Source organism: Taudactylus pleione, unplaced genomic scaffold (assembly GCF_031769625.1).
Source record: "Taudactylus pleione unplaced genomic scaffold, aTauple2 ptg000478l, whole genome shotgun sequence".
Classification (NCBI taxonomy): Eukaryota; Metazoa; Chordata; class Amphibia; order Anura; family Myobatrachidae; genus Taudactylus; species Taudactylus pleione.
Window position 1 is genome coordinate 809,012 of NW_028284880.1, and position 23,764 is coordinate 832,775.

At 48.2% G+C, this 23,764-nt stretch overlaps 1 protein-coding gene across 1 annotated transcript in view; it reads left to right on the forward strand.

Moving 5' to 3' along the window:
- Nucleotides 1-1,011: 1,011 nt before the first annotated feature.
- PRSS23 (serine protease 23) overlaps nt 1,012-23,764 on the forward strand; it is a 51,885-nt gene continuing 29,132 nt past the window's right edge. Inside the window, exon 1 of the mRNA XM_088449043.1 lies at nt 1,012-1,223. The gene's annotated coding sequence lies outside the window, so the exon portion shown is untranslated. The remainder of the gene's footprint in view (nt 1,224-23,764) is intronic.

Sequence of the window (23,764 nt, forward strand, 5' to 3'; positions counted from 1 at the left end):
TCCTAGTGTAGGTGATGATCCTAGTGCAGGTGAGGAATGCTGTAGTTACAGCTGGGCAGTGAGATCCTAGCGCAGGTGATGAGTGCTGTAGTTACAGCTGGGCAGTGAGATCTTAGTGCAGGTGATGATCCTAGTGCAGGTGAGGAATGCTGTAGTTACAGCTGGGCAGTGAGATCCTAGCGCAGGTGATGAGTGCTGTAGTTGCAGCTGGGCAGTGAGATCCTAGCGCAGGTGATGAGTGCTGTAGTTGCAGGTGGGCAGTGAGATCCTAGCGCAGGTGAGGAGTGCTGTAGTTACAGCTGGGCAGTGAGATCCTAGTATAGGTGATGAGTGCTGTAGTTGCAGCTGGGCAGTGACATCCTAGCGCAGGTGAGGAGTGCTGTAGTTACAGCTGGGCGGTGAGATCCTAGCGCAGGTGATGAGTGCTGTAGTTGCAGCTGGGCAGTGAGATCCTAGCGCAGGTGATGAGTGCTGTAGTTGCAGCTGGGCAGTGAGATCCTAGCGCAGGTGATGATCCTAGTGCAGGTGATGAGTGCTGTAGTTACATTTGGGCAGTGAGATCCTAGTGTAGGTGATGATCCTAGTGCAGGTGATGAGTGCTGTAGTTACAGCTGGGCGGTGAGATCCTAGTGCAGGTGTTGAGTGCTGTAGTTACAGCTGGGCGGTGAGATCCTAGTGCAGGTGATGAGTGCTGTAATTGCTGCTGGACAGTGAGCTCTGCATTGCATTACATATAAGTGTCTGAGCGTGATGCACTATACACCCATAGAGCTGTGCCTTGTCTCTAGCCGTGGAAACCCAGTAAATGGCAGAGGCAGATTATAGACAGAAAACAAGGCAACTTCTATAAGTGGAAGTGTCAGGAGAACAGTTTCTCTAGCAGGGACACAGACTGAACTCCCACTGGAACTGGTTGTACTGGGCCAGGAGCTGGTGGGTGGGAGGGGTCACGTGATGCGTGGAGCTGCTGTGGAAGGAGAGAAGAGAGTTTTCTCTGCAAAGCAGAAAAGTTTTCAGAGAGCTGCAGAGAGAGTGTCAGAGGCAGACACCTGCCCCAAAGGCACCAGCCAGAAGCCCTGGGGTGACTGACAAGCTGATGGGGACTGGGGTCCTGGGCTGTGACCTGTGAACTAATCTCCCTGGCAGAGGAGAAGTTCGGAGAGATGATACAAAGTTTCCTGCAGAGTTAGTTCCTTGCACTGAGATTGCTGGGAGCACATCTGGTGAGTTGTTACATATTATAGATCTCTACATAAATAATATAGGACATAATTCAGAGTTCTCTGTCCTGGTCATTTATGGATAACAAACTACACAGGACCCTGCACTCATTATATACTGCATAGAGCTATATCCAGATATCCCATATTACATATACCAGCACGAGTGGTTGTAATAGTGTAATGTTATGTATAGACAGCACCTACAGATGTGCCATAACATAGGATGCATCACATACAGAGCCAAATCACCCATGTAAATGAATGTTACCATTTTATCTATACATGAATGGCTATAGGCATAAGTACAGAACAGACAGGCACTTGTGCTTCTAGTATAAAGGTCAGGAGCTTATATGCAGAGATTTCAGTATGGTATTGGTGATTTAAAGAATTGTGTGGGTCTTATATAATGTGAGTATATAGAAAAGCTAATGTGATACAGATTTGGATGTGTGTAGGTATTACACAATATATCAGGCAATGGTTAAATTATATAGGACAAATGAACTTATATGAGACAATCTTGGAAATATATAGGGATAGTCTATATATTGAGGGCTAAGAGTGTAGGAGCATAAAGGAAATATGTAATATTCGTAGTACTGTATATAGGAAGATAGATAGAGATGAGATATATAGATATTAGATAAATAGAACTGGTGACACGACAAAGTACAATGTGGCTGGTAGATAACTTGTGGAGCAGATGGATATAATAGATGTCCCCATGTATAAGAATGCTGCCTGTGTTCGGGAAGAGTACAGATAAGTGGGTGAGGACACTACATTATGGAATGTTGGGACAGCAGGAGAATTTCCACATTTTTATAGGAAGGAATTTTGGCAGCAAATTATTGAGTTCTTCACAGCATTTATCTGACGGGATGTCAGCTTTAAATTGGCAGGCACTGTATGTGGCAATCAATGTATGGGTTGTATGTGATGAAAGTGGCATTACATGTATGGACAGTGAATATGTAGTTGTTGGGCTGGTAGTGTAGAGATGAATATACTGTGCGTAGACAGGTGAAAATTAAAGTTGTCAGTAGATGGGTGGGCAGTGTAGGTGGAGATGCTGGCAGTAGATGGGTGGGCAGTGTAGGTGGAGATGCTAGCAGTAGATGGGTGGGCAGTGTATGGGGAGATGGTGGCAGTGTAGGTGGAGATGCTGGCAGTAGATGGGTGGGCAGTGTAGGTGGAGATGCTGACAGTAGATGGGTGGGCAGTGTAGGTGGTGATGCTGGCAGTAGATGGGTGGGCAGTGTAGGTGGAGATGCTGGCAGTAGATGGGTGGGCAGTGTAGGTGGAGATGCTGGCAGTAGATGGGTGGGGAGTGTAGGTAGAGATACGGGCATCAGATGGGTGGGCAGTGTAGGTAGAGATGCTGGCAGTAGATGGGTGGGCAGTGTGGGTGGAGATGCTGGCAGTAGATGGATGGGCAGTGTATGTGGAGATGCTGGCAGTAGATGGGTGGGCAGTGTATGGGGAGATGCTGGCAGTAGATGGATGGGCAGTGTAGGTGGAGATGCTGGCAGTAGATGGATGGGCAGTGTAGGTGGAGATGCTGGCAATAGATGGGTGGGCAGTGTGTGTGGAGATGCTGGCAGTAGATGGGTGGGCAGTGTGTGTGGAGATGCTGGCAGTAGATGGGTGGGCAGTGTGTGTGGAGATGCTGGCAGTAGATGGGTGGGCAGTGTGTGTGGATATGCTGGCAGCAGATGGCTGGCAAGTGTACGTGGAGATACTGACAGTAGATGGGTCGGCAGTGTAGGTGGAGATGCTGGCAGTAGATGGGTGGGCAGTGTATAAGGAGATGCTGGCAGTAGATGAGTGGGCAGTGTATGGGGAGATGCTGGCAGTAGATGAGTAGGCAATGTATGGGGAGATGCTGGCAGTAGATGAGTGGGCAGTGCATGGGGAGATGCTGGCAGTAGATGGGTGGGCAGTGTGTGTGGAGATGCTGGCAGTAGATGGGTGGGCCGTGTAGGTGGAGATGCTGGCAGTAGATGGGTGGGCAGTGTAGGTGGAGATGCTGGCAGTAGATGGGTGGGCAGTGTATGGGGAGATGCTGGCAGTAGATGCATAGGCAGTGTGTGTGGAGATGCTGGCAGGAGATGGGTGGGCACTGTAGGTGGAGATGCTGGCAGCAGATGAGTGGTCAGTGTAGGTGCCGGCAGTATATGGGTGGGCAGTGTAGGTGGAGATGCTGGCAGTAGATGGGTGGGCAGTGTGTGTGGAGATGCTGGCAGTAGATGGGTGGGCAGTGTGTGTGGAGATGCTCGCAGTAGATGGGAGGGCAGTATATGAGGAGATGCTGGCAGTAGATGGGTGGGCAGTGTATGTGGAGATGCTGGCAGTAGATGGGTGGGCAGTGTAGGTGGAGATGCTGGCAGTAGATGGGTGGGCAGTGTGTGTGGAGATGCTGGCAGTAGATGGGAGGGCAGTAAATGAGGAGATGCTGGCAGTAGATGGGTGGGCAGTGTATGTGGAGATGCTGGCAGTAGATGGGTGGGCAGTGTAGGTGGAGATGCTGGCAGTAGATGGGTGGCTAGTGTGTGTGGAGATGCTGGCAATAGATGGGTGGCCAGTGTATGGGGAGATGCTGGCAGTAGATGGGTGGGTAATGTATGAGGAGATGCTGGCAGCATATGGGTAGGCAGTGTATGGGGAGATGCTGGCAGTAGAAGGGTGCCCAGTGTATGGGGAGAAGCTGGCAGTAGATGGGTGTCCAGTGTGTGTGGAGATGCTGTCACTAGATGGGTGGGCAGTGTATAGGGAGATGCTGGCAGTAGATGGGTGGGCAGTGTATGGGAGATGCTGGCAGTAGATAGGTGGGTAGTGTAGGTGGAGATGCTGGCAGTAGATGGTTGGGCAGTGTAGATGGAGATGCTGGCAAGAGAAGAGTAGGCAGTGTATGGGGATATAATGGCAATAGATGCATGGGCAGTGTGTGTGGAGATGCTGGCAGTAGATGGGTGGGCAGTGTAGGTGGAGATGCTGGCAGTAGATGGGTGAGCAGTGTATGGGGAGATGCTGGCAGTAGATGGGTGGGCAGTGTAGGTGGAGATGCTGGCAGTAGATGGGTGGGCAGTGTAGGTGGAGATGCTGGCAGTAGGTGGGTGGGCAGTGTATAAGGAGATGCTGGCAGTAGATGAGTGGGCAGTGTATGGGGAGATGCCGTCAGTAGATGAGTGGGCAGTGTATGGGGAGATGCTGGCAGTAGATGAGTGGGCAGTGTATGGGGAGATGCTGGCAGTAGATGGGTGGGCAGTGTATGTGGAGATGCTGGCAGTAGATGGGTGGGCAGTGTATAAGGAGATGCTGGCAGTAGATGAGTGGGCAGTGTATGGGGAGATGCCGGCAGTAGATGAGTGGGCAGTGTGTGTGGAGATGCTGGCAGTAGATGGGTGGGCAGTGTGTGTGGAGATGCTGGCAGTAGATGGGTGGGCAGTGTGTTTGGAGATGCTGGCAGTAGATGGGTGGGCAGTGTAGGTGGAGATGCTGGCAGTAGATGGGTGGCTAGTGTGGGTGGAGATGCTGGCAGTAGATGGGTGGCTAGTGTGGGTGGAGATGCTGGCAGTAGATGGGTGAGCAGTGTATGGGGAGATGCTGGCAGTAGATGGGTGGGTAGTGTATGAGGAGATGCTGGCAGCATATGGGTGGGCAGTGTAGGTGGAGATGCTGGCAGTAGATGGGTGCCCAGTGTATGGGGAGATGCTGGCAGTAGATGGGTGTCCAGTGTGTGTGGAGATGCTGGCAGTAGATGGGTGGGCAGTGTATAGGGAGATGCTGGCAGTAGATGCGTGGGCAGTGTGTGTGGAGATGCTGGCAGTAGATGGGTGGGCAGTGTATGTGGAGATGCTGGCAGTAGATGGGTGGGCAGTGTATGGGGAGATGCTGGCAGCAGATGGGTAGGCAGTGTATGAAGAGATGGTGGCAGTAGATGGGTAGGCAGTGTAGATGGAGATGCTGGCAGGAGATGAGTAGGCAGTGTATGGGGAGATGCTGGCAGTAGTTGCATGGGCAGTGTGTGTGGAGATGCTGGCAGTAGATGGGTGGGCAGTGTAGGTGGAGATGCTGGCAGTAGATGGGTGAGCAGTGTATGGGGAGATGCTGGCAGTAGATGCATGGGCAGTGTGTGTGGAGATGCTGGCAGCAGATGGGTGGGCAGTGTAGGTGGAGATGCTGGCAGTAGATGGGTGGGCATTGTAGGTGGAGATGCTGGCAGTAGATGGGAGGGCAGTGTATGGGGAGATGCTGGCAGTAGATGGGTGGCCAGTGTATGGGGAGATGCTGGCAGTAGATGGGTGGGCAGTGTAGGTGGAGATGCTGGCAGTAGATGGGTGGGCAGTGTAAGGGGAGATGCTGGCAGTAGATGGGTGGGCAGTGTAAGGGGAGATGCTGGCAGTAGATGGGTGGGCAGTGTATGGGGAGATGCTGGCAGTAGATAGGTGGGCAGTGTAGGTGGAGATGCTGGCAGTAGATGGTTGGGCAGTGTAGATGGAGATGCTGGCAAGAGATGAGTAGGCAGTGTATGGGGATATAATGGCAATAGATGCATGGGCATTGTGTGTGGTGATGCTGGCAGTAGATGGGTGGGCAGTGTAGGTGGAGATGCTGGCAGTAGATGGGTGAGCAGTGTATGGGGAGATGCTGGCAGTAGATGGGTGGGCAGTGTAGGTGGAGATGCTGGCAGTAGATGGATGGGCAGTGTAGGTGGAGATGCTGGCAGTAGATGGGTGGGCAGTGTATAAGGAGATGCTGGCTGTAGATGAGTGGGCAGTGTATGGGGAGATGCCGGCAGTAGATGAGTGGGCAGTGTATGGGGAGATGCTGGCAGTAGATGAGTGGGCAGTGTATGGGGAGATGCTGGCAGTAGATGGGTGGGCAGTGTATGTGGAGATGCTGGCAGTAGATGGGTGGGCTGTGTATAAGGAGATGCTGGCAGTAGATGAGTGGGCAGTGTATGGGGAGATGCCGGTAGTAGATGAGTGGGCAGTGTGTGTGGAGATGCTGGCAGTAGATGGGTGGGCAGTGTGTGTGGAGATGCTGGCAGTAGATGGGTGGGCAGTGTGTGTGGAGATGCAGTGTGTGTGGAGATGCTGGCAGTAGATGGGTGGGCAGTGTATGTGGAGATGCTGGCAGTAGATGGGTGGGCAGTGTAGGTGGAGATGCTGGCAGTAGATGGGTGGCTAGTGTGGGTGGAGATGCTGGCAGTAGATGGGTGGCTAGTGTGGGTGGTGATGCTGGCAGTAGATGGGTGAGCAGTGTATGGGGAGATGCTGGCAGTAGATGCATGGGCAGTGTATGGGGAGATGCTGGCAGCAGATGGGTGGGTAGTGTATGAGGAGATGCTGGCAGCATATGGGTGGGCAGTGTATGGGGAGATGCTGGCAGTAGATGGGTGCCCAGTGTATGGGGAGATGCTGGCAGTAGATGGGTGTCCAGTGTGTGTGGAGATGCTGGCAGTAGATGGGTGGGCAGTGTATAGGGAGATGCTGGCAGTAGATGCGTGGGCAGTGTGTGTGGAGATGCTGGCAGTAGATGGGTGGGCAGTGTATGTGGAGATGCTGGCAGTAGATGGGTGGGCAGTGTATGGGGAGATGCTGGCAGCAGATGGGTAGGCAGTGTATGAAGAGATGGTGGCAGTAGATGGGTAGGCAGTGTAGATGGAGATGCTGGCAGGAGATGAGTAGGCAGTGTATGGGGAGATGCTGGCAGTAGTTGCATGGGCAGTGTGTGTGGAGATGCTGGCAGTAGATGGGTGGGCAGTGTAGGTGGAGATGCTGGCAGTAGATGGGTGAGCAGTGTATGGGGAGATGCTGGCAGTAGATGCATGGGCAGTGTGTGTGGAGATGCTGGCAGCAGATGGGTGGGCAGTGTAGGTGGAGATGCTGGCAGTAGATGGGTGGGCATTGTATGTGGAGATGCTGGCAGTAGATGGGAGGGCAGTGTAAGGGGAGATGCTGGCAGTAGATGGGTAGCCAGTGTATGGGGAGATGCTGGCAGTAGATGGGTGGGCAGTGTAGGTGGAGATGCTGGCAGTAGATGGGTGGGCAGTGTAAGGGGAGATGCTGGCAGTAGATGGGTGGGCAGTGTAAGGGGAGATGCTGGCAGTAGATAGGTGGCCAGTGTATGGGGAGATGCTGGCAGTAGATGGGTGGGCAGTGTGTGTGGAGATGCTGGCAGTAGATGGTTGGGCAGTGTAAGGGGAGATGCTGGCAGTAGATGGGTAGCCAGTGTATGGGGAGATGCTGGCAGTAGATAGGTGGGCAGTGTGTGTGGAGATGCTGGCAGTAGATGGGTGGGCAGTGTATGGGGAGATGCTGGCAGTAGACGGGTGGGCAGTGTATGGGGAGATGCTGGCAGTAGATGCATGGGAAGTGTGTGTGGAGATGCTGGCAGTAGATGGGTGGACAGTGTATGGGGAGATGCTGGCAGTAGACGGGTGGGCAGTGTATGGGGAGATGCTGGCAGTAGATGCATGGGCAGTGTGTGTGGAGATGCTGGCTGCAGGTGGGTAGGCAGTGTAGATGGAGATGCTGGCAGGAGATGAGTAGGCAGTGTAGGTGGGAATGCGGGCAGCAAATTTTGTTATGTTACAGCCTATTCCAAAATGGAATAAATTCATTTTTGGTCTCAAAATTCTTCACACAATACCCCATAATGACAACGTGTAAAAAGTTTTTTTGAGATTTTTGCAAATTTAATATAAAAAAAACTAAGGAATCACATAAGTACTCACAGCCTTTGCTCAATACTTTGTTGATGCACCTTTGGCAGGAATTACAGCCTCAAGTCTTTTTGAATATGATGCCATAAGCTTGGCACACCTATTTTTGGGCAGTTTCGCCCATTCCTCTTTGCAGCGCCTCTCAAGCTCCATCAGGTTGGATTGGGAGCGTCGCTGCACAGCCATTTTCAGAACTCTCCAGAGATGTTCAATCGGATTCAAGTCTGAGCTCTGGCTGGGCCACTCAAGTACATTCACAGAATTGTCCTGAAGCCACTCCTTTGATATCTTGGCTGTGTGCTTAGGGTCGTTGTCCAGCGTTAGCGACCGACCAGGTCAGGTTGATGGTCGCGATGGTGAAGACCATCGCGACCATCGGGGCTTGCGACGAGACCCTAAGGTTGGGTCTCGGCAACCGCATGCCCCAGGGAGCTTCCTGCTCTGATCGAGCAGGAAGCTCCCCACTGACATCACTGCTGATGTCAGTGTGCGACCGCCCACAAAACGTCAGGTTTGTGAAACCAACCCCCCGCCACGCCTACAAAACGGGGCGATCTGTCGATCAACATCGACAGCCGCCCCTTTTGTAGTGAGCTCCGGAGCAAGAGAATTTCTCTCTCGCTCCGGGGCTTGCGCACGTGCAACGTGTGTAATGGATGTGGAGACACTGGCGCTATATGTGTGTATACTGTACAGTATGTATGTGTAGTGTATGTGTGCATAGTGTATGTGTGTGTAATGGATGTGGAGACACTGGCGCTATATGTGTGTATACTGTACAGTATGTATGTGTAGTGTATGTGTGCATAGTGTATGTGTGTGTAATGGATGTGGAGACACTGGCGCTATATGTGTGTATACTGTACAGTATGTATGTGTAGTGTATGTGTGCATAGTGTATGTGTGTGTAATGGATGTGGAGACACTGGCGCTATATGTGTGTATACTGTACAGTATGTATGTGTAGTGTATGTGTGCATAGTGTATGTGAGTGTAATGGATGTGGAGACACTGGCGCTATATATGTGTGTATACTGTACAGTATGTATGTGTAGTGTATGTGTGCATAGTGTATGTGTGTGTAATGGATGTGGAGACACTGGCGCTATATGTGTGTATACTGTACAGTATGTATGTGTAGTGTATGTGTGCATAGTGTATGTGTGTGTAATGGATGTGGAGACACTGGCGCTATATGTGTGTATACTGTACAGTATGTATGTGTAGTGTATGTGTGCATAGTGTATGTGTGTGTAATGGATGTGGAGACACTGGCGCTATATGTGTGTATACTGTACAGTATGTATGTGTAGTGTATGTGTGCATAGTGTATGTGTGTGTAATGGATGTGGAGACACTGGCGCTATATGTGTGTATACTGTACAGTATGTATGTGTAGTGTATGTGTGCATAGTGTATGTGAGTGTAATGGATGTGGAGACACTGGCGCTATATGTGTGTATACTGTACAGTATGTATGTGTAGTGTATGTGTGCATAGTGTATGTGTGTGTAATGGATGTGGAGACACTGGCGCTATATGTGTGTATACTGTACAGTATGTATGTGTAGTGTATGTGTGCATAGTGTATGTGAGTGTAATGGATGTGGAGACACTGGCGCTATATGTGTGTATACTGTACAGTATGTATGTGTAGTGTATGTGTGCATAGTGTATGTGTGTGTAATGGATGTGGAGACACTGGCACTATATGTGTGTATACTGTACAGTATGTATGTGTAGTGTATGTGCAATGTATGTGTGTATAGTGTACAGTATGTGTGTGTAGTGTCAGTGGTGTCCCTCCCCGCTGTGACACCCAGTGCGGGGAGACGCCACCAAAAAGGGGGCGTGGCCTCACGGCCCGAACCCCGGTCCGTGCTGTGGGTATCATCACTGGAGTGGTGGGAGGTGCCGGAGGTGCGAAGTGCCGGCTCCCTCACAGTGACAGGAGCCGAGTGCTGCACATAAGGCTAGAGTGCAGCACCCGGCTCCTGTCACTGAGGGGGAGCTAGCACATTGGTGTCACCCCTCGGCAGATGACACCCGGGTGCGTCCGGCACCCCCCGCACCCCCCTTGTGACACCACTGTGTAGTGTATGTGTGTGTAGTGTACTGTATGTGTGTGTAGTGTATGTGTGTGTAGTGTACTGTATGTGTGTGTAGTGTATGTGTGTGTAGTGTACTGTATGTGTGTGTAGTGTATGTGTGTACAGTATGTGTGTATAGTGTACAGCAGGCATGTCAAACATGCGGCCCGAGTCAACTATTTCTGCGGGCCCAGAGTGTGGGCTCACATATATATATAATATGCGGGCCACACTCCTGCCACGATCGGAACACAGTTCCGATCTGGAAGTACAAGCTGGCAACGCTGGGTCTCTTCAGAGTTGCGACATTGTATCATTGATGTAACCACAAGATTAACCTCAATTAATCTTGCGGCTACGATGTAGCAGTTCCCACCATAGACTTCTATGGGGATTTCTCACCATAGACGTCTATGGGACACACAGGATGGCCGCATTCAGCTAATCAGGGAGCTGCTCCGATGGAGATGCTTCCTGATTGGCTGGCGGCCCCTTCACTGACGGGGCAGACGTGTGCCCCGGTCATTTACGCGGAGCAAAGGTATGTGTACACACATACCTTTGCTCAGTCCGGCATGGATCGTTTTTTTGGTGTTTTTTTATTTTAACCCCTGGATTGCCAGTGGACGTGATCTACGCATAGGAGAGGTGAGTATGGATTTTTTTTTTTCAGGTACACCCCTATGGATTACTTCGGATACTAGGTGAGTATGTGTGAGTGTGAGTGTGCATGTATGTTTTAATAAAATTTTACATTCACGGTGTATGTTTGTTTATTTACGTATTTCTTTAGTTGTGGAACTACAAGTGCCAGCGGGCCCGTAATGCCCCGCATGCTGGTATTTGTGGTTCTCCAAATACCAACATGCAGGGAAGGCTTGCTGGTACTTGTGGTTCTACAACTAAAGACAATATGGAAAATTTATATTTACACTTTACACTATCAACCCGGCACCCACAGGCATAGGGTGCCGGGGATAGCCCCGGGCTATCAGTCTAGGCCTGGTGTGCCCTGGAGAGGGGTACCCCTTTATTGGGGGGGTACCCAACTCCCCAGGGATCCCCAGCCTGGACTGACTAGCGGTCAGGGATAATGCTTTGGCCGGTGAAAGGTTTTCCCTGTCTGTGGCATTATCCCCCCGCTAGAAAGAGTTCGGTGCTGGTTCTGGAATTTTCAGGGGACCCCTACTCGTTTTGTCCCCTGATTTTCTAGAACCAGGACCAGCTCAACAAAGCCCTGTGCTGGTTCTTAACATACAGGGGCCCCCTACGCATTTTGGCCCCTGTATTTTTAGAATCAGAACAGGCTTTATAAAGCCCGGGGCTGGTTATGCTATTAGGGAGGGGGTGCACATAATTTTTTTTTTTATTTAAAAACATTTAACATAAGTACACACAGAAACGTACATATCTCATGGATATGTGCATGTTTCTGTGTTAATCTGACCTGCTCAGGATGTACTCGCTAGCCTGAAGCAGGTCTATTTTTTGGGGACTTTTGGTAATCTTTTTTTTGCGAGTCTGAAACAGAAACTCTATTACATTGGGCGAGTTGATTGTTTTCAATGTGAAAACATCTGGATGCGAGTTTGAGAATGGAGAGTTTTAGTAACTCTGAAAAATGCGAATTTTAGTGAACAGACACCCTATTACATTGGAGAGTTGTGAAAAATTGCTAGTTTAGCACCAAACTCGCAATTTACCAAAACAGACTACCTATTACATTTGGCCCATAATGTCTAATCTCTCTTATTTGACAACTTGTTATGATGGCAAATACATATTTCTAATATACACTTTCAAATGGTTTACTAATTTTTTTTTTTTTTTACCATTCTTTTACTTTGATCTTTCCGGACACCTGGGTCTTCCTGACATGTATCCCTGTCACACAAGGGACGGACTGAAGACGGGTCACTAAGGACGGCATGTACAATGCTGATTGGCAGGTGCATGGAAGCTCTAAGTATTTTTACTTTGATGCTTCATCTACCGACCAAACGCTGCAGGGCTGAGCGCCACGGGGCACAAACAATATGGAGGTCATCCTGGACTAATTTTTGTTATGACCAACAATTACCCCATTCATTCATTTAGCCTTAGATGCAATACATCTGAAACCTCTTGATGTTAGGACTTGGTCTCTAGTACAGTCTCCCACAGAAAGACATAAACTACACTCTGCCTGTTCTCATATTGCTGGTCACCCTTACGGGATCTGTTTTTTTATATATATTCTTTGTATTTAAAAGACTTTGATCAGTGACTTGTATGAGATATATATCAGGCTCCCTCAATACCAACCATCCGGGGGGGTAACACTTCATGCGATTTCTTATCGCCACAAACCACGACAATAAGGATTATTTTCTATTGAATTTGTAAGAATTAAAGTGATGGCTTATGCCAGTGGTTCTCAACACCAGTCCTCAAATACCCCCAACAGGCCATGTTTTCAGTATTTCTGTCTATGGAAACAGGCGGGGTAATTACCGACCCAGCAAAATAGAGCAACTCACATGTGCATGATTAAAGAAATCCAGAAAACATGGCTAGTTGGGGGGTACTTGAGGATTGGAGTTGAGAACCATTGGCATATGCGATGACTTTACTTACGGGTTCAGACCCCGACACAGTTACTGTGCATGTGCTAGGGGTCCTTCATATCCCTCTCAGAACACATTTTGCAAAATGGTGACCACAGGCTACAGCAGCCATCTTTAGATTGCATTAGCTATCGGTGACAAGTGACAAGCTTGGTAAATTTCACAATTTAGCATTGGACTCATCCCTTCATACATCTTGGAAATACTGAGGCCCTCATTCAGCGTTGACTGCTAAACGCAGATTCCCGATAATCACATGCGCAGAATGGGTCTGCAATCCGGCACGTAGACTGACAGCAGACTGTCATTAATTGACAGTCTGCTGCCATTTGGGTGTGCTGGGCTGCTGTGAGGTAAGTGGGAGGGGACGGGCAGCGCCGAACCAGGGCCCCTCCAGCAAGCCCCGGCCCGGATAATTAGTACGCCCCTCCTATCGGTGCCCCTGTAGGTGTGTATTATAAAAATATGGTTGAAGATCCAAGAAGACTGTTAACATTGGTCTGATACTGTCATGTAAAATATAAATATACATATCTATATTAATACAAAATCAAAACACGTAGAGGCAGATTCATGGCAAATGTTGGTAAGAGAAAAAAAAACTGTCTTTCTCTCTTCCTAAAATTTGCTAGTTATCACTCGCTATGGGGCATATTTACATACCGAGAGCATATATACATATATATATATATATATATATATATATATATATATACACATTTATTTACATATAAACTGAAAGCATTTGTGTGTCTGCATTTACACTACAGAGAGCATTTTTGTGGCCGCCATGCACTTCAGAGACCATTTTTGTGACTGCCATATAATACAGAGAGCAGGTAAATGATAGTCATTCACATGCTCTATGTATTATATGGCAATCATATAATACAGAGAGCATCTAAAGGACCGCCATATAATACAGAGAGCATGTGAATGACTGCCATATAATACAGAGAGCACTGGCCGCCATATAATATAGAGAGTATGTTAATGACTGTCATATAATACAGAGAGTATGTAAATGACCACCATATAATACAGAGAGTATGTAAATGACCACCATATAATACAGAGAGCATATGAATGACTGCCATATAATACAGAGAACATGTGAATGACTGCCATAATACAGAGCACATCTGAATGACCACCCTATTATACACAGAGCATGTGAATGACCTCCATGTAATACAAATAACATGTGAATGACTACTATACAAAACAGAGTAGTTTTGAGACAACCACACAATATTATCCCCTCATAAAAAATACCTCCTAAAAAATCATTAATTACTTCAGGATGATTATAGCAGTCCCATTCACCATAACTGACCTCCCCCCTCCCCCCATAAACATTCCCTTATCCACATAAGTAATTCCTTTTCCCCCAGCTCCACTTACCTGTTGCTGTTCTGTTCTCACTGGGAATCTCCCAGGAGGTTTCTGCAGCTGGTCTCCACGGGTCAGAGGAGCATGTGATGGGCTCCTCCAATCGGAGATCATTACATGCTCCTATTCATTGGCACAAGGCCACACCCCTTTCATGAGTCCCTTCAGCACGCGCATTGAACATAGGAGGGTGACGCAACTTTTCTTACAGTATGTAAGCTAAATAAAAGTGACCATTCTGCTTTAATCTGTCTGGTGTGTTTGCAGGGTTGTCTCTTCCATTGGGCCTGTTGGGCAGTTGTCCAAGGGCCCGAAGCGTCAAGGGGCCCGCCACCCCCTGCACAGTGCAGCCGCGGCCAGTTGGTAAACGTTTTTTTTTCAAAAGCACTGTATTCCGATCCACCAGCCAGCCCCCCCCCCCCCTCCCATCCCGGTGACAAGCAATCCCTCCCCCGCGTGTGGTTGACGAGTCCGAGTACTCAACTTTATACAGTCCGCTACATCCGCCAGAGGGCAGTCAGACAGAGGTCTTGATTCAGAGGCGCTCGCCATTTGCGAGCGCTCGCTCTGAATCAGGGCGGATTTAAAAAAAAAAAAATCCGCCTCCAGGCCACTTGCATAGCTGTGGGTGACCACCCACAGCTTGTGCGGGCGGCCTGGCGATGGTCGCGATTATCGCGACCATCGGGCTTGCGACGAGACCCTTGTGGTAGGGTCTCGTCCACCGCAAGCCCCAGTGAACTTCCTGCTCTAATAGAGCAGGAAGTTCACTACTGACATCACCTCCATTTCTGCAGCCACCCCCCCGACCCGCCTACAAAACGGGGCGAGCTGTCGATCAACAATCAACATCGACAGCCGCCCCATTTTGCTGCAAGCCCCGAGCGAGTGAAGTTCTCACTCGCTCCGGGGCTCGCGCACGCGCAGTGCGCATGCTGCACGTGTGCACTGCCCGACCATCGACCCGCTTGCGAGCACTATGCGCTCGCGAGTGACTCTGAATCAAGCCCAGAATCTCTCTGAGAGACGACTGCTGACTGGTCTGGTTGATGCGCGAGCTGCTGCTGACTCCGCCTCCTTCTAGTGTGCCACTCAGCCGCTGCAGCCGCCTGCCGTGTGGTCTCTCTGGTGGATGGTGCCGGACTGGAAGATCCTTCCGTCGTCGTCATCCCGGTCTCAGCCTCCTCAGGAGTCAGGACTGGACTCAGGTCAGGAGACTCCTCCGCCCAGCGAGTCACCTCAATGATACAATGTCGCGACATTGTATCATTGATGTAACCACAAGATTAACATCAATTAATCTTGCGGTTACTATGTAGCGGCTCCCACCATAGACTGCTATAGGGATTTCTCACCATAGACGTCTATGGGAGACAGAGGCTGGCCGCATTCAGCTAATCAGGGAGCTGCTCCGACGGAGATGCTCCCTGATTGGCTGGCGGCCCCTGCACTGACGGGGCGCACGTGTGCCCCGGTCATTTACGCGGAACAAAGGTATGTGTACGCACATACCTTTGCTCGGTCCGTATGGTTCGGTTTTTTGGCGTTTTTTTATTTTAACCCCTGGATTGCCTAATTGCAGAAGAGGACGTGATCTACGCATAGGAGAGGTGAGTATGGATTTTTTTTTTCAGGTACACCCCTATGGATTACTTCGGATACTAGGTGAGTATGTGTGAGTGTATGTTTTATTAAAATTATACTTTCACTGTGTATGTTGGTTTTTTTATTTACGTATTTCTTTAGTTGTGGAACTACAAGTGCCAGCGGGCCCGTAATGCCCCGCATGCTGGTATTTGTGGTTCTCCAAATACCAGCATGCAGGGGAGGCTTGCTGGTACTTGTGGTTCTACAAATAAAGACAATATGGAAAATGTAATTTTACACTTTACACTATCAACCCAGCACCCACCGCCCTAGGGTGCCGGGGATAGCCCCGGGCTATCAGTCTAGGCCTGGGGTGCCCTGGAGAGGGGTACCCCTTTATTGGGGGGGTACCCAACTCCTCAGGGATCCCCGGCCTGGACTGACTAGCAGTCAGGGATAATGCTTTGGCAGGGGAAACCGGTGAAAGGTTTTCCCTGGCTGTGGCATTATCCCCCTGCTAGAAAGAGTTCGGTGCTGGTTCTGGAATTTTCAGAGGACCCCTACTCGTTTTGTCCCCTGATTTTCCAGAACCAGGACCAGCTCAACAAAGCTCTGTGCTGGTTCTTAATATACAGGGGCCCCCTACGCATTTTGGCCCCTGTATTTTTAGAACCAGAACAGGCTTTATAAAGCCCGGGGCTGGTTATGCTTTTGGGGGGGGGGGTGCACGTTTTGTTTTTTTTAACACACACAGAAGCCATCACGGATCTCACTGATCTGTGATGGCTTCTCTAAAACTCGCACCTTTTAATGCTACTCGCATTAAAAGGTGTCAGTTTACATAGTCCTAAACTCGCCTGCACTCGCAAATGCAGTAGCCTCAAGCTGAAAAGTTCGCAGGCTATTGAATTTGCGAGTTTCAGTACAAACTCGCACTTTATAAAAGTGCGAGAAAGTGCGAGTTTGTACTGTTACTAAAACAGACTACCTATTACATTTGGCCCTTTGGGTCTGATACTAAATTAGCTGCAAATGTGCCCCAAACTGCAGTTTGAGTGCCCTAAAAAGCTATAATTACATTATATTACGTGTATATCCATAGCTGCAAGTATATATGGCGGCACTCATAGCTTATGCGCCCAGGCGTATGTCACATGCACTGACTCCAGTACTTTGTTAGTGTAATGTATAATTCCTCACCGTCTTGCATCTCTACATACCCTACACACACATACTGTACACTGTACATACATATAGCGCCAGTGTCTCCACATACACTACACACACATACTGTACACTGTATATACATATAGCGCCAGTACCTTCACATACACTACACACAAATACTGTACACTGTACATACATATAGCGCCAGTGTCTCCACATAAACTACACACACATACACTATACACACATATACTGCCAGTGCAAGTTTGTACTGTTACTAAAACTGACTACCTATTACATTCGGCCCCAAGTGTTAGATGCCTTTGTGGAGAGTTTTGAGTAGATGATTGTATGAGTGAGGGAAGGAAATGCATATAAGGGAAGAGGGCCCTGCTTGTGAGAGCTTACATTCTATAGGGGGGGGGGGGGAGACAGACAGGGGTGACACAGATTGGTCAGACAGTCAGGAAGAAGCATGTAAACAGCAGGTTAGGTTGAGAGCTGGAAAGCTTTGAAGTAGTGAGTCTTGAGAGTCTTTCAATGCTCTTTAAACCAGGCTCTGTGTATGGCTTTTCCCTGTACTCATACCTTCCCTGCTAAAAAGGTGACATATTCCTGAATGCTTCAGCTAATCCTAGTTCAAGGACTTTGGCCATACTGTAGGTGTAACCTTAAAGCTGTCGGTTCCACCTTGTCGGATTTCAAAGCATAGCCCCGCTCTCCCTGACTGCAATTACTATCTGAGAGGTTGTCAGCAGCACTAAGCGCCTTTCTCTATGTACCCTGCGGCTGCCTGCTTTACCTGCAAGCTATTTACTGTCATGCAGTCTGACTCCCTGCAGACTGCCCCCTCTCCCTTCATACAAGGGGCACACCCACAATGCATTGTGCCAGTGTGTGCTCAGTGTCACCCACACCGGCTAATGCACTAGAACTTTATTTGGCCAATGTTGAGAACGTTTGATTGTTTGGCCATTGTGAGGCCCGTTCTGCTACGCTTCATCGGCCTCCGTATGCAGGAAGGGTGAAAGCTCTGGCTATTCTTCTTTTGTGTTTAAAAGACTCTTTTTTTTCTTTTTCTTTGATTGACTCGTTTGTGCAGTTTTTTTTGTGCCAATCAATCTCCCCTCCGCCTTTGTGCTCCTGGTTTTGTTGCGTTGTATATCATTATCAAGTCTGTACTGACTACTCGTCAACCGTATTATAATCTTGGTAATAAGCACATGAATGACTTAAAAATATACCATTTTTTTTACACAAAATATATGTTTTGTTATATACAGAAGATTAGCAATTAGGCCCTGTAAATGGGATGTGGTCAGAAAGCCGACGGTCGAAGTGCCGACCGCTGGCTTCCCGACTGTCTAATCAAAATCCTGACGCCTGTCAATAGACCTATGCCGGGAGCCCGACTCCCGGCATACTGAACGAAGGTAAGCCGGGCGCCGGGCGCGGACAGCTGGGGGGGGAGGGTTAGGTTTTAGGGTTCAAGGTGGGACTTAGGGTTAGGCACCCCCCGGGAGGGTTAGTTTTAGGCTGGGGGAAGGGGGAGTTAAGCACCCCGAGGGGGGAGGTTAGGTTAGGCACCCCCTGGGAAACTTAGGTTTAGGCTGTGGGGAAGGGGGGGAGTTAGGTTTAGGCACTTAGGGCCCCATTTACAAACGAAATATAACCCCTTTAGCGCTCGTTGAAGGGGTTATACCATCTTGCTGTATTTAGTAAACAGCGGTAATCTTAGATTACCGCTGTTTGTACAGCATCGCTCTCGCCATCTAAAAGATGGCGAGAGCGATGCGGGCCCCATTGCCGGCAATGGAGACCCGGCGGTGCCTTTCCGGCTTCAACGAAGCCTTCCAGGCACTGCCGGGTCTCCCTGTCATGCACATGTGCAGACGGACCGTCGCGCATGCGCATGACCCTGGAGCCCCGTCGCTGGCAGTGTTAGGCTGCCAGCAGCCCAGCAGAGGACCTCGTCGAGGACGAGGATTCCGCTGGACTTCGCGGGACCTCGCCGGAGGGGTAAGTATTACTAAATACAAGGGGAATTTTCGTTTGTATCACAGTAATACTAAACGAAAATTACCACTGGTATTTCCCTTTGTTTGTAAATGGGGCCCTTAGAGGGGTGTTAGGGTTAGGCACTTGGAGGGAGGTTAGGGTTAGGCACCCCTAAAGGAGGGTTAGGGTAGGGAATTAGGTTAGCGATACTTACCTAATTAGCAGTTGGGATCTTCACCTCTGCCGGGCTTCCGCTGTCGGGATTTGAACCGTCGGCCATGTGGCTGGCGGTAATACCTACTACACCCCTGTAAATGTATGCCCACAAAAGTAGAGTCGTAAAATACCGGTATAGCAGACAGGCCAAATCTTCGCTGCCCCTAATTTTAGGGATTGTAATAGCGGGCACACATATTTTGCCAGATAGAACATACCAATAGTTATATGATCATAATTAACCATGTTATCAGGCCTATTGGTAAATACAGTGCAGTTGGAAAATCACAGCTATCAATCCATTGGGCTTATGTGTTATATGGAGAAATCCCACTTCTTCCCATGTATTAATAATATGAATAGGGGAGGTGTGTATCAGGCCGGGGGCAGATGGGGCTGTGGCTGCAGCACACTAGGGGAACGTCCACATCATAGTGAGGATGACCGTGCCCAAACACAGTAATGACTTGCCGCCCTGCACATGGCACGTGATGTATTGAGCAGAGGCTTCTGAACACCACCCTGCACTCTGTATGTTCTATGTAAAAACCTCCTCCTCTCCCCTGTGCCAGCAGATGACATGTTGAGAAGTGTAAACCTTTGCTTGACTGGCAGCCATTTTCTGCAAACTCCTGAGAGATTTTGAAAAGGAGATAATACTTTGTAGATCGACATCTAAGACAAATTCAGATGAATGCTGTAAAAGAACTTTACCTACTGTATACAGAAAAAAAAAATCTATCAATGTGGCATTATGGCTTTAATACTATTGTATATCTGCAGAAAACAGTTGCTTTACTATTTCTGAAAAAGCTTTTGGCTGGTTGAAAAAATCCTTTATAGGCACCAGTAACAGCAGTGACGACCGCAGACAATGGGAAGCCTATTCTATCTAGAATCTACATACAGCACTTTACCGCGCACTTTTAATAGGGCAAAGCGGTCAGAATAATGGTGTGTGCGGATTTGCAGGTTAATGTGCGTGTAAAATGTACACAGCATGTGACAATGCTCGTTAGCAAATTTCCGCTCTGCCATTCAGCATAAAATTCTGCAGTTAATGAACAACACGTATATTTATGTTACCATAGAATTCCCTGTAACCTCTAAAGCTGTAAACTGCTTGGTAAGAGTCTTTCCTTCTCCTGCCCTGAGTGCGACCTTGTGAGGGATTTCATGCATGCTTAAATGTTACCAGATCTGTGAGTGTATCAGGGACACCTACACATAATGTAGCTGCAAGATTGCACTGATTGCTAACCGACAGCATTTAATTGCACCAAGTCTAGCATGGCCCTCTTGCATATGTTTTTGATGGGATCGGTATGATCGGGAATCGCGTCCGGCGGTTCGAATCCCGACGCTGGAAGACCAGCAGTGAAGATCCCGACACATAAGTATCTTCTATATTCACTAACCTAACCCCCCCTGACCCTAACCTCCCCCCCAAGTGCCTAACTCTAACCCCCCCCTTTCCCTAGCCTAGCCCTAACCCTCCCGGGGGGGTGCCTAACCCTAAGTCCCGCCCGGGAGCCCTAACTTAACTTTCCCCACCCCGCTGCAGTACGCGGCGGCCATCCGGCTTACTTTCGATCAGTATGCCACACGCCGGCATAGGGATAATGATAGCCGTCGGGATTTTGACACCTGTCATTAGACCCCTGCCGGGATTAGACAGTCGGGAAGCCGGCAGTCGGCATTTCAACCGTCGGCTTCCTGACTGCATCCCGTTTTTGATATGCGATGTGCTTTGCCTTAAAGCCAACCACGGTCCTCAAGGCACACTAACAGTCCAGGTTTTAGGAATTGCCATACTTGACCACAAGTGACTTAATTAGTGCCTCAGTTATTTTGATTTAACCATCTGTGCACAATCATGGATATCACAAAAACCAGGACTGTTAAGGTGCGTACACACTGGGCGATTAAAGTGGACGACTGAACGATAACGATATCGTTATCGTTCAGTCGTCCACTTTATCGTCCATTTTTAACACAAACACGATGAACGATAACGACGACGCGCGTTCCCGCGGGTCGTTCGTCATCATCGTTCAACGGGTTAACATGCAGGCCAACCTGACAATGTCGTAAGGTTGCTGCATGTTGGGGAATGGGGGAGAGAGTCTGGCGCTGAACGATACCGTTAATGATATCGTTCAGCGGGTGTGCTAAATGTCATCAACGACATTGAGCACAGCCTGCCGGGGACAACACTACACGATATCGCTCAGGGAGTATATCGTCTAGTGTGTACACACCATTAGTGTGCCTTGAGGACCGAGGTTGGGAATCACTGCCTTAAAGGAAAGCCCTTTTTTTTCAGCATTGATCTGAGTGTATGAAACAAGTACTTTACGTGTTTAGTTTTCTACTTCTTCTCCATGATGTCATCAGTTAGCCGGGGCTATAACATCTGTAGTCCCCATTTGGTGGTAGGATTTGCCGGGTCATGCTAGTGATAGCTTCCCCATGCAAAGCCTATTTAAGAGGGCTCGCGGTACAGTGTCGGGCTGGGGCATAAAGGACCCACCAGGGAATGCAGTGGTAAGGGCCCAAGCTTAAGAAGTGTGGCCTGCCACTGGAGGGGGTGTGGCCAACCACTGGAGGGGGTGTGGACAGCCACTGGAGGGGCTGTGGCCAGCCACCAAAGAGGGACTTGGCCAATCTCTAGAGAGGACATGCAAAGAATAGGGCAATCTTATAAAGGACGGGACAGGGATGTGTCAGGATCATCCACTTTGATGGGCAGGAGGGCTAATCTTAGTGTAGTTTCCATTGAAACAAACCAAGCACCCAAATTATTCCATGATCCTTCTCCACCAAATTACTGATCCCTAGAGGAGGGAGTGGGCCCTCAGGGAGTTTGGCCCACCGGGGATTTCCCTTGTACACCTGTGGACCAGTCAGACTCTGTCATGGTGGATTCTCTTTCAATTAAAAAAATGCTAAATTATTTTGGAAACAAAGATTAACATTTCATTTTGGCAATGCAAATTTATTATAATCTAATTATAGTCTTAAGTGCACCGTCTAGTGTACATGTTTTATCTGAGGGCTTGTTGAGTCTGGGGGCATGTAGTGCTATTTTCAGGTAAATTTATGGCAAGTGGTACACTGTGGAGCATGTGGGGGCATTTTTTGATATTTTAGGAAGCCAGAAGTGTCGGAGTGGAGCAATAAGGCATTCCTCACAACATATGGCAGGTCAAATTCTGGATACTCGCACACCACTTTCCATCACTCTGGTGTTGTGCTAGCAATTCCCAAGATGTTGGGCTGCCCTCAGTCTCTCCCCGCAAGGCCAAAATACAGTACGAATGAGAGTGCCCCCAACGTTCTGTGCCTGCCCCCCCCCCCCAGCTCGTGGGGCACTGCAACCTGCAGATGGGATGGCGGGAGAGTCCCTGTGAAGTGGGACTGTCCCATCGTTATGTAAAGGGCCCTTCAGGGAATGCACTAGCAGGTGCCCATGAAACAGTATGTGGTCACCTGAAAGAAGGGCTGTAACCAGCCACCATAGAGCTGTAGCCACGATGTACATGGCTACTACCACAGTGTAGTACGTAAAGCAGAGATGGGCAACCATCTGTGAAGGTCATCACAAAGAATATTTGCCTCCACTGTATATAGCCTGTGTATACTGTAGTTAATTTTAAGAGACCTGTCTTCATGCACATTCCCTCTCGGGAGGTTGGTCTACTCTTGTGGGAGTCCGGGACAGCTCCCCGAATTCCTTCACACCAAAGATAACACAAATAAAGAATATATAGCCTTGGCGCTTCAAAATAAGATACAAATAATAAAAGATAATAAATAATGAAAAAATATATGTATATATATAAATTAATGGGTAATGAATAATAAATAATGGTAATAAAAATACTACCAATTTAAGTTTATAATATTACCCTTTAGCTGCAGTAATTAATGGACGCCACCCAATTTCAAACAGAAAAATGAAAGTTTTTACTGCGCTTAAGGACTACCCAGTTCCAATGATAATCAACTAAACATCAAAAATTAGTACCAAAATAACAAAAAATAATAATAAGTATAAAAATTATTAATTTGTATCCAATGTTGAAGTGCTCGAAGAGATCGTGCTTTAGGTGGGAGATTGCCTTGATAACAGACTGTATACAGCTACATTTTATTGAGTCCCTCATTACTATATTGCTTCCTATACCTGCAAGATTACGCCTATGGATGAAAGGACCAACAACTAAAAGTGAGTTGTATGGACGGTTTTTATCTTGTGCTGAGTGGGAAATAGTCACTGTTTATTATCACACAGTGCTAGACACACTAAAATGTATCATGCCTGATGCATATTATTGCTACCAAAGTCTGTGGATTACTTATAAACACAGAGATACATATATATGTGGTGGACTTTGAGATAGGAGCTGCTAGAGAAATATATACGATAACCAAAAGTGGTATCACCGTATAAGGAAATTTGCTACATGTTTTAAATCTTACTTCAACATTGGATACAAATTAATATAACAACATTCTGAGCAGTTGGACTTACGAGTTATTTTTTAGCTGTTATAGCAATGTAGCCTTATTGAGGGAAAATCACACTGATATTTTTCATACCATTATTGTTTTATTTTTGTTTTTTATTAGCCGGACGCGGCTGTTCTATATTAAACTGATTTTTTTTGCTATTTTTTAATAGTTTATGAGTCAATATGCGCTTGAATGAGTAATTTCTCTATTGTTAAAAGGGATATTGTGTTGCAT